At 31.4% G+C, this 12,209-nt stretch overlaps 2 protein-coding genes across 5 annotated transcripts in view; one reads left to right on the top strand and one right to left on the bottom strand.

Moving 5' to 3' along the window:
- Positions 1-11,403, bottom strand: part of LOC108725316 (trichohyalin) — a 47,878-nt gene extending 36,475 nt beyond the window's left edge. For 2 of the 3 annotated variants that reach the window (XM_018452251.1, XM_018452249.1), the window contains exons 1-2: positions 11,294-11,403; positions 10,531-10,892 (exon numbers count right to left, since the gene is read on the bottom strand). The gene's annotated coding sequence lies outside the window, so the exon portion shown is untranslated. Of the gene's footprint in view, positions 1-10,530; positions 11,273-11,293 lie in introns of those variants that run through there. The other variant, XM_018452250.1, reaches the window with a different exon arrangement.
- LOC108725317 (uncharacterized) overlaps positions 1-12,209 on the top strand; it is a 96,637-nt gene that overhangs the window by 52,407 nt on the left and 32,021 nt on the right. The gene's annotated exons all lie outside the window — the stretch shown is intronic.

The raw sequence follows: 12,209 nt of genomic DNA on the forward strand, positions 1-12,209 counted from the left end.
ATTTTGCTCGACTATGAAATAATAGTATGTGTACATATACACATCAAATTTATAATTTATATTAAGTATAATAGATTGTTGTATATATAAAAATAATTAGAAACATAATCACACATAGATAAATATCAAACTAAGTAATAGTTACAAAATGTCATGACAATTCTTTGACACATGCAACAAAACAATATTAAGATTAGAATAGGATTCTGCTTATTATACGAAAACATTAACTAATCGTAAGTAAGAGAAGCGCTAATTATGGTCAAAGTTAGATCTTGGAATAATATATCTATATGTATTTTAAATAAATTTATCTAGAGATATATGACATGCAATAAAATCACTCAACCAACGATTAATTGTTTTAAAGACTCATTTAAGATTCTGATCATTCATTGGTATTCACTTTCGCGGGTGAATCTGTTTTCACGTGCTACCCATGACAATGATATGCTCAGCAGACACGACCCGTTTATTTGCTGCAGCAGTTATTACAGTCTCGGTAGGCAGGCAGCGTCGTCGCCGTCGGCAGGAAGCCGCTATGATATTCATTGAACCAAATGAAAAATTACTTCTCGTATTATGCGCGAACCTGCAAGCGAGCAAACGCGCGAGCTTTTTCGACTAATTGCATGCGTGATTGAAACGCGCGCGTATCAATCAAAGTCAACCACGTGCGTTGAGGCCGAATGTCGAACCGTAATGAGAGACGGTCAATGGATACTACGGCCAGGATCTCTTAATTAATTTTCTTCTTCCCTGGCATACTTCCTGACTTCGTACAAATTGCAACAAACGTTTATACTTTAGCCATATGGAGGGGAAATTGTTCAGCGAAGCATCTGAAATTCGATAACAACGTGAGGTCGATAAATTATCCAAAATAACTATACAAAGTTGACAATGGGGGGATTCTCTATTATCTCTTTTTGTATTTTAATTACTATTTATTTACTGACAATTACTCTTTTGTAATATAATTTAGTTATTAACAGTTGTTCGAAATTACATATTTTATTTGCAATTTTCAGGTCGTATTTTCATGAGATTGAGATCTTAAATTTATTTTGAGCTTAGGATTTTATTTAATATCTTATTTTTATATAGTATATTGTAGCATATGTGTGCCATTTTTTTATATGTTATACGCTATTTAAAGATTCCTATATTTTCTAAGATATCATTAATTTGCTTATTATTTATTATTATTATGAAAATAAAAATTATACAAATGTTATATTGAATGACGGCATAGTTTTATAACGAACTGATTATCTTCCCTATGCTATATGGTTATTTTGTTTGTGCTGCTACAGCAAAACGCAGCTTTGGTAAACGCCCTCAAAATTCATCGCTGTATCCAGACGATTTTCCTGCGCATTGCGTAATCGTGGATAATTAACCATCCACCATTTGCTTCGAGGCATTATACCCTGGTCGTACGACTCACTCCGTCACAAATCGAAATTGTATATGGTGCGTTTACCATGCATGACCAACGTTTTCGAGAATAGATGCAAATTTGACAAATTTAAGTAATTAAGTTCTGAGCATAAAGTCATATCCTCGAGCCTCTCCTCTCCTAATCAACTTTTTAATATTACACAAAAAGAATGATTTTGTTGAAGATATCTAAAAATGTAGCTAAATACAGATGTAATAATTTTTTTTGGACCAAAATAATTACATAAAAATTTCAAGCATGATGAGTAATGCTACAAAAAGTTTTGACATTTTAGTCAAAAAATTGCAGAAGTTTTGACGTTCTCTAATCTAATAATCAGTTTGAATGTTTCATATAATTATTTTGATGCCTCAACAAAATTATTTTTAGATTTGTATCTAGTAAATTTTTAAATTCTTCAGCAAAATCCTTTCCGTTTATGATTTTCTCTTCGCGATATCGCAGCTGATTCTGCGATCGATAACGTGTAAAATTGGAAGAATGTATTTTTTCTTAGTAATATTTTCTATCTAATGTAATTATTTGTTGTCCTAAATTTTAAAATAATTTCAAAATTTTATCATTTAAGTATATATACACACATATATATGTATATATATATATATACACATATATATACAAACTGAAGATAGATTTTGAAGAGCTTTTAAATGCGTTTTTTTTTCTCTGTTACATTCTCGACACATTTGACGATACGAAATAAATGTATCTTTATCGAGCTGTTAAATATTGATGGCTCGTCAATTGGATATTTATTGACGAGAATTTGCGAGAAATTGGCAAAATTAGCAAGAATTGCTTTAAACACGAGAATCAGGATCGTGTCGAAATTACCTCTCGACATATCGTATTCGAAATAGCATATCTCCATTATAAACGTCACTCGCGTATGTATGTGTGTGATTGGGATATTATTTATAAAAATTCCGCGTAACAAGCCAACTAATACACAGTCGATACGTTAGCATGGATTGCTGTCATTTGCACGAACAATAATGCACATTGTTTTTCACGTTTGTTCTCCAAAGAATATTGTAACATTAAGGTATGCATTTCCGTAACAGACGAACTATTCTTGGACTTGACATTTCATTGAACACTAAACTATACGTGCGTTTTACAAACAAGGCGGGGCAGATTAGATTATGAGGGGCGAGTCATTACGGGCTTCGGCACCTTCCTTATCACGACTCGCGGGCGAACAACTTGCGCGCTCTTATCACCGCGTGCGAGTATTGTAAGGAGGGTCTCTTGTACTCCATGGATACATACACGTTCTGTATGATGTGTTCGCCGGATAAGGCGTGAAATATGCTTTCTCCGGGGCAACTACGGTTCTACCGGCGAATCGTTTTCGCCTCGGTAATAAAGACCGGCGATAACTAAAATTGCAATTACACGTAAACGTAATTTAACTCAATAAACTATATGCTTAAATTATATAACTTGTATCACTTGTTATACACACATTTCTGTCATACATTTAATTCAATCGGGGAAAAATATGCCTTTTTGTCGAGTAGATCATTTTACGGTAAAGAGAAAAATTAAATGGTGTTAATGTTTCGCATGAATCTCACCTTTGTTCATGAACGAAGCCTTTATTTAAGTGTAGCAGTTTTTATTCGAGGATATCAAAATGTGCAATTTAATGGAAAAGATTTCAATAAAAGAAGATTCTGGATATATATATATATATATGTAGAAGGGGTACCTCAAAAATTGTGAAGAAGTCCACGCCAAATTTCATGCTTATAGGATAATAATTGCCGCAGATGCTGTTTCCAACACTCTCGGCCACTCTAACGAGTTGTTAAACTTTCGCAATGATCACATCCAAAAATTATCGTGATAATTCGTCTAACAACTACGGGTATTACTCCGAAATAAAAACGAAAAAGGTTTTTGTGGCTTGATTTATGCCACCTGATGACCATTCTCTCGACTATTTCTTCGAGATTTTCTCAGGTTTTATAAAAATATGTGGATGAATAATATGATGATTTCGTTGTTTTTTATAAAATTGATTGTAAATTGCCTATGATATTAAAAATATCATTTTATATTTTTTAGTAAAATATATTAAAATTATTTTCAATTTTTACAATATTTTTTATCATTTTTTATTATTTTATTTTTGTATTTCTCTTGTTACATTGTTTTATAATTGTTATGTAGTTTTGATAATAATTTGTGCACTCTTAGAATTGAAGTTTTTCATAAAATACATTAGGTATAGCACGTAATATAAAACATTACTAAATATGCAGCTAATAATAAGAATATTTATGCATTATTATTAATATATCATCTAGAAGATATATGCAGTATACACAGTCCCGTAACGTTGAAAGATTGACGAGCGTTGTGTGACTTGCATTTGGTCAAATATATATTTCGCACACGACCTGGCAGATCTGCGACGTCCAAAGTATATGTACAATAAATGCCTCGTAAATAGTAACGACAAAATAATATCTCTTCCAGATTATATATACGAGATTTCGTGAATTGAACGAATTTTAGTGAATTCCAGAAAATGCATTTATATTTTGAAAATTCATATGAATTGTATCAATTATATAAAGTTCATTATAACTCGATTATGACAATAGCAATGAAAATACAGTTCTCAATCGGTTGGCATTATCATTGATGTTTATTGAAAATTCATATTTGCCTAAAAGTCGAATGTAATTTTGCCCAGAGAGTGCGATTTATAGCGACGATGAAAACATATATTGATTACGAGTGCGAGAGAAAATGTAGTTTACGCATAAAACGAATTTATTTTTGATGTTCGTAAACAGTAATTTGAGTTTACTAATGCGTGCAACGCGTGTAAGACCAACTATCGATCGCACGTTATACGTTAATACATTTCTCGTATTAGCAAGAGAAAATATCAGATATTATCTACACTAATACTTTTCGATAGAGCAATATATAAAAATGAAAGAAATACAATGTTTCGAAAACGTGTGACAGCTCAAATCCTAGATGATAAAAATTATATGTATAAGCATCTTGCGCTTAAAATTTACAACTAAATCATAAAAATGTATATTTAAAAAAAGTATTACGATACAGAAAGTTGTCAATATTTTTCATGCCATTCATGTATTTCGATGATAACAAAGTAACATGAACCTCCCAATCGTAATGTTTCAACAATAAAATGTAAACATTTTATTGTTGAAGCGTATATTAGTTTTGCGATTTTCTATTCACGCGATAACTATCTCTTGGAAGTTTTCACGTGTACGTATTGACAGTTGCAGTAAATAACGTGAATGAGATCTGCTTATGCAATGGAGGAAATTGAAAATTTTGAATATCATTGCTCAGCAGTATGCACATGTGTGGACATATGTTTCCGCGTCTTGCTTCGTTCGCGCTTTAGCTTCAAATTGCACTTGGCGCACGTGAATTCTATTGGACATTCTACGGACATTGTCACGCATTTTTTTTGTCACTTTATTAATAAGTCTTACTCTTTCATTAATTTATGTATATGATAAGTGTTTATTTGTGATGTAACATATATATACTAATTTACTTTATTTCATATTCAGTAAATTAAAATTTTTAATTTATTTTGCCTTTTTTGAGCTCAAAAATTAAGAAATTACTTAAAATTAGCGCTAAAAAAGAAAAAATTTAAAGTATTTTTGTGAAAAATGGTCGCAAAGAACAATGTTTAGAAAAGCTAGAAATCTCAACTTTTGAATGTATTTCGTCATTCAACAATGATATCGTGATAATTCGTATAATAATTTTATAACGATGAATTTGTGACGATACGTTACAACTGCAAAAATTTTAACTGTCGTGAAGTTATCATGAATTATCATGATATTATTGGATATTGTCGAATGCACGTGTAACAATTACGCATAGCAAATTTAGAGAAGTAAAATCTTTATATCGCTTCCATTTTTTTAATGCCAAGAAAATACTTGTAGAAATACAGACAGCTCAAATTGTTACGGCAGAATACGGACGCGACGGTAGATACAGGTTTTTAGAGACAAAATACACTACTCATTTTAAATCATTATAACTTATTGTTGCGTAACGATTAGAAAAACATTTTAAAGAGAAAATAATATAAACAATATTATTTTAGTTTATGTGAGAACACAATCATTATTAAAATGCCTATAACGGTCGAAGCTGGATCTTTAATGCTTAAATAATTCAATCTTGAATTACTAAATATATTATATATATACTTGCATATATACCATATTTGTAGTCTTTCGAACTGCGCGCCGAATTCTTTTCCGAACTACATAAACGCAATTGAACTACTGTAGTAAACTCGCGAATTAAATTGACAAGTAATTTTAATAATTTTTGATACTCAATCAGGCATCATATTATAAAGATGTTAATATGCTGAAAAACTGTAATTAAATAGAAAATATTTTTTACGACGCAATTGAAGAAACTTGCAAAAATAATTTTGTTCTCCCGTACACGTCATTAAAGTTGAAGTTTAATCTTTAATTTTTCATGGTTCAAATTAATGCCGTTTGTAGTAAAATCGTTGCAGAGACACGGGAACCATTCAAAGTAAAATTTCAAGTTCTAAAACGCTTTTTCAAATATCGCTTTGCGACCATTTTTTACAAAAATACGTTATTTTGAATTCGCTCCTTTTTAACGTTGATTTTTCGCGATTCCCTAATTTTTTTGAGGTCTGTATCTAGCATACTAAAACTGACAGAGAGACATTTTAATCGTTCGATCAATAATATAAATATAATTTTCTTTCTATTCAATTGCCTAAGCAATTTGTGAACACGAAATCGTCTCTAGTTAGAAAGAACGATGTTTCTCGAAGCTTGGATATTTAGCATTTATATACGTGACGTAACCGCGTTACCAGGCTATACGGTGCACTCCCTGATCGATAAGCGTACATCGAGGAAGAGGTGGAGGAGGAGGAGGAGGAGGAGGAATTCAAGGCGCGCGAGAGATTTTTTGTCACAATTCGCGACGGTTTAATAGCTTGCTCACCCTTTAGATACAATGTAGAGAAAGAGACATTCCTACCCTCCTCACCCTTTAGCGTCCTGGAGGGATTTATTGTCGATTTCATAGAACGCGTCGCGCAATCGGCTCGTCGAGAAAATTTCGACCGATCGGACGAATACGCCAGGCTGTCGATAAGCCGCGCGATGCACCGTTAATCTGCATGCGCGCGCGTGCAATGGTTCAACGCGTGCGTAGCGCTCGCTCGAATCTGCTTCTCGAGACCCGCTCAAAAGTAATGTAACGATGCGGTGAGGTCAAGTAACGTTTATCTGGATCCATCGTCATTTTGAGAAAATGGACAAAAGAATCGTTTTCTTTAATGTTTTTACAGTATCTTTAAGAAATGCAAGCATAAAGTGTAAATATCAATTTCTTCAGAAAAAAAATCCAAAAAAATCATTAATGTAGAAATAAATGATAAATGATACATATTTAAAATATGTACATATTATTTAGGATTAAATAAATGAATATTGATATGAAATCATACAGTGAAACTTGTTTGCACTCTTTTTAACATTAATCTTCAATTTTTAGTTATTCTTATTTAAGCTTTTCTTTAAAAAAAAACATAAATTTATTATTTATGATTTTAGTAATTATTTATTGTTTTCACTAGCTGATATTGTTTCAAGTAATCTTATTTGAAAAGTTTGGAATTTTTAATAATAAAAGGTTAATAATAAAGTAAACAAATAATTACATTTTTAATAATAAATGAGAGGAAAATACTTCAGATATTGCGGAAATACCATGAACTCTTTAACGAATTTTGTTCTAATTATATTATCACAATAATTAAATTTAATTTCATAACTTTATTAGCTTTAATTTTGCAACCTTAATTACATGCAAACTTCGATTCATCATGAACTTCTAATTACTCTAATCATTTATTATTTTGCGACAAAATAAATGTTTCCGTTAACATTCTTTGTTTAACAAATTATAACAGCAAATGCTTTCATCGATGCGTTCATTACAAATGATTGACACTCGAGATCTGTAACATTATTTACATTACGATGATGCTTCGATGCTTCGTTGACGTAACCTCGAAGGAATCGTTTCACAAGTCCACGATTAAATCGCGTGACCTTGTCAGCGGGGCTCCACGTTGCTGATACAACGACATATGCTCTCAATGACTGCCAGAAACGTCATTGTGACTTAATAGCTCCACTAGCATGGAAACGAACGTGTCAAGCATTCATGAGATCATTGCTGTATTCATCGTAGCCATGTATATTTTTTTGCGTATGAAAAATAAACGGTCAATTCCTGCCTTCAGATTCCCATAAAAGCAAAACATACTAATCTATGATTTATATAAAGATTATCTCGTTTGTTTTAAATTACTTATTATTCTTTTCTTGAATACAAAAATACATAGTCTAATAATATATATCTCAGAATGTAAAATTTAATACAATTAAGTATTCTTACCTTTAGGGAATCAGAATCAAATTTTAAATTTCAAATTTTTAAGTAGATAATTTCATAATTAAATCTTGATTAAAGCTTTAAATACACACTTAACATTTGTGTATAACAAAAGACAGAGGAAGGGAATAATGGAAGGAATTGCTCTCTAGAAAAGCGGAAATTATGATTTTTCTTTATAAAGTTGCTGCAGCTTTCAATCGCATGCAACATGTGACTGTATTTGTCGCCTTAGGCAAAGCCACTATCGTAATTATACGCATTTGTATTTATATATAGAATTCCACTCATGCGCATGTGATAATGTCACATCGATAATATTTCAATAAACAAACTTTTTTTTTGTGAATCGACGAATCGATAAGGAGCAATAGCCTCGCGTGGATCTTTTTTGTTTTTCTGTGAATTACTGATTAGCGATAATTGCATGCTGCAAATATAGCATCGGTGGGATCAATCGAGGCGGAAGTTAGCTTATATGAGAATAAGATAAGCGAGTAATTGCCGGCTATTAAATTAGGTAATGATACACCTGGCATACAACTGGAAACTTCTTCTAGGAATTTGTTATACTCTTCCAACTCATAAGTTTTCTTCTCGGACATTTATAATGTAAAATTAAAATACTGCAATTTTTACTGAATATTATGTGTTATTTTAGAAATGGCTTTACATAATTAATTTTAATGTATTTCAACATTCTTACCGGCCTGTTTAATTTTTCATTTTTTTTCAAATATTTATAACATTCATCACATGAGTATAAATTGAAAACAATGAATTAATCTTGTCAATTTTCATGCAGGATCAAAAAAATTTATGTGAATAATAAAAAGCATGACAAATAATAAGAAAAAAGTTGTTACTTATAATATGAAGTTTGAATAGATTGTATATAATGTATTGTATATGCAAATCTGTTTAAATAAATCCATCTCAAATGTTTCAAAAATCCAAATTTGCATAAAAAAATTGCACGTCATATGAGGACATTTAATTCTTTTAAAAGTTGACTATTTATATGAGTTATAATTTTGTTTGAGAAAAATACTATGATATTGAATTATTGCGATTCTGTAGTTAAGTAAGATACATAGTTAAGAAGAATAATATATAAAACTGACGATTTTTAATGTGTTAGTTCCTTTCACAGTGCACTTTTTATCATGCTTTATCATGCGTCGGATAACCCTAAAGAAAATAAGTATCAATTCATTCTTAATTTATGTCGAGGTCTCTCATATTGTGCAATGGAAAACATATAAATATTTGAAAAAAATTCCTTAATTGGTTATTCCAAAACAAATACCGATAATTACATCAGCAGAACTATCGTATGTGATTACATACCGAAATTTTATAGTAACCTGTTAATTAACAGTTATTAAATTTGCATAATGCCTTAATAGGATTTTCAATTGATCTTCATTTACGATAACGTAATTAAAGTGCCCTATATAAATTCCTGTGCGACTATCAATGAGGCCACGTTTAATTATACGCAATCATGTGGGACTTGTGTGATTATAGAGATTACTAGATCTTTCCAAAATAAAATCATCCCTGACAACTGCATATATTATACCATCATCATATGTCGGACTTACAATCGCAAAGAAATGTATAATAAAAAGAAGTAATCAATTAAGAGAATTAATTCTATTTTCAATCGAAGCGAATAAAAGAGATAAAACAGCAAATACATGTATTTTTATATCATTTGTTACTAAGAAGAAGATTTAGACATACAGTTTATGTATAATTGTTTTAAAATGCCATTTTATATTCTTCTGTAATCAAACCGTTAAAGCTTACTTTACTTTAATTCATATTTCATCGCGCTGCGTTAATAAAAAAGTGACATCTTTCAAAATTAACAATTTTTCAGTGGAGTTTTAAAAATTCTGAATTTCTTTTGGAACAACGTTTTAATTGGGATAGTGAACATGCAATTTCTATAACTTCACTTTCTTTCAAGTTATACTTTTAATTATAATGTATTCTTTAAATTAATTTAATTATAACGTATTCTTTAAATTAATTTAATTATAATGTATTCTTGAGCATCGAAATTATTAGAAATTAATTTAATTCGCGATATTACTAATGTAATTTAATTGCGTTTATACATAGTTCGGATAAATTCGACGCGCAGTTCGAAAAGACTACAAATATATGCAAGTACATATATAGTATATTTAGTGGATCAAGATTTGAATTATTTAAAGGATTAAAAATCTAGCTTCGGCCGTATTAAATTGCAGCCTTTTAATTGCTAATATTGATTGTTTTCTCACATGCGGTCTAAAGTAAAAGATTAACATTGTATTCTTTAAAGTTATGTGTGTCATGAATTTTCAAAATACGAACACTGCGATCCCAATATAGCATAAATTTTTTTATTAGTGTTGTAATACTTTTTCATACAAATAAATTACAAATGTATTGTTTTTCATAAAAATATATTAGTCTTTAGGTTCGATTTCCTTCCATTATCAAAAAAATATTAATTTTTTACTTGTGTCACTTTTTTATCAATCCATATGTTATTATTCTTGCATCAAAGAATTCGTACTTACCTTCTTGTTAAGATCACTGACTCTCGTTACAAGTTCTACTAACAAGTCTCATCCGTGAACACGTGCAGTTCCCTTCTTCTTCTCAGTCACGCTCGTTTATGGCACATCCCAGGTGTTAGACGTGCGCTTCTCCAGTGGCAAATTAAGTCGCAAATGCTCTGAACTCCGAAATTCTCTCTAGAAATTTCGCCCTGATACCGTCGACAATGAACAAGTCTGCTCAACTCCAAGGTGGTCTCCGTCGCTCGAGTCTTAACGGCAATCCAATTTGCAACGATCGATGCTACTGCAGCTGGAAGCGCATCGACTAGTCGTGTCGAAGAATCTCGCAATCTTCCTCGAGGCGGCGAGTTCCGGTCGATCTATTTCCGGAGAAGGTAACCGATTGAATGGTTCCGACGTGAACGATCGACCTTACACGGTTAAAGTGTGGCAATATGGCGAACGAAATGTTTGTGCCAAAATGTCAATATTGTTCTTGATGTTTCAGAAACCTTGAAAGGTTCGTTATTTCAAATACTTTCGTCGAAACGAGGCCGATAAAACAAAGAAAAAACTTAGAAAGCGTAATAAATTAATCGCGATCGAACTACCCTTTGAATCAAGATTTCAATCCCTCCCTCGAAGAAGGGAGGAATCTTTTACCATCTTTTCGCGAAAAATATATAAGACGAACGATCGTTGATCATCAGTAGAAAACTTTCCGATGTCATTTGTTGGAAACTTTTGCGCCGCGTCTTTAATCCACGGATACGATACTCACGATGCTCAAGTGTGAAAAATGTGTTCGCCGCTCCTAGTCGATCGCGGCCGCGCGTTTTTCACCGTCGTCAGCCGAGGTGTCACTGCTTCGATGTGCATCCTCGCGATTTATAAAGCCTCACATCTCCGACGGTTCTTTGCACGCCTCGTGTATGTCAGTCCGGCCGTCGTTATTATTCCCCTACCAAGTGGCCGGTTCTCCCTCCACGCAATTGCGAGCCGTTACCACCCACCGTCACGTCGCTCGCGCTTGTATAAAGTCTAAAGCCTAAAGTCTAAAGCCGAAGCCGGAATCAATCCAACATTTATGTAAATTCCTCTCTATGTTCTGAAAATAATAATTTTATTAACCATTAAAACAATTACGTATTATATATCTATCAAAATGATTACAATGAAAAAATAAATAAATTTTAATAAAAATTTATTTAAATAATTCTAAGTAAATATTTATTAAATGTAAACATATATGTATTTGATATATGAACTATTAATTTGATTTAACTATCATGAATGAAAAACGTTATGTTCAGTCAAAACGGTTTTTCGTGTTTAATAAATATTTTTTGTTTATTCGTACAATTTCCAGTTCAAGCAAATTGTATGCCAAATTGTCGATCTTACAAATCGATCAAACATCTTTGTTTGTCGATTTCGTGCAAATTATTTATCGATCTTGAAACACAATTTTAACCCGAAGTTGGAGTAGCAATATCACAAATTAATAAACAATTAATAAAATTTAAAAGTGAAATTTTATTTGTGCCGGAAATGATATATTAGATTGCAGAAGGAGGACTTATTTTTATTAATATACATATATATTGAATAATAAGTATTAAGTACTAACTTATTTCACATATTTAAATAAGACCATGTAGTAATATATCTATATTGTATTACTTGAAAAATGATTA

Source organism: Mycetomoellerius zeteki, unplaced genomic scaffold, assembly GCF_001594055.1.
Source record: "Mycetomoellerius zeteki isolate Tzet28-1 unplaced genomic scaffold, Tzet1.0 scaffold336, whole genome shotgun sequence".
Taxonomy (NCBI): domain Eukaryota; kingdom Metazoa; phylum Arthropoda; class Insecta; order Hymenoptera; family Formicidae; genus Mycetomoellerius; species Mycetomoellerius zeteki.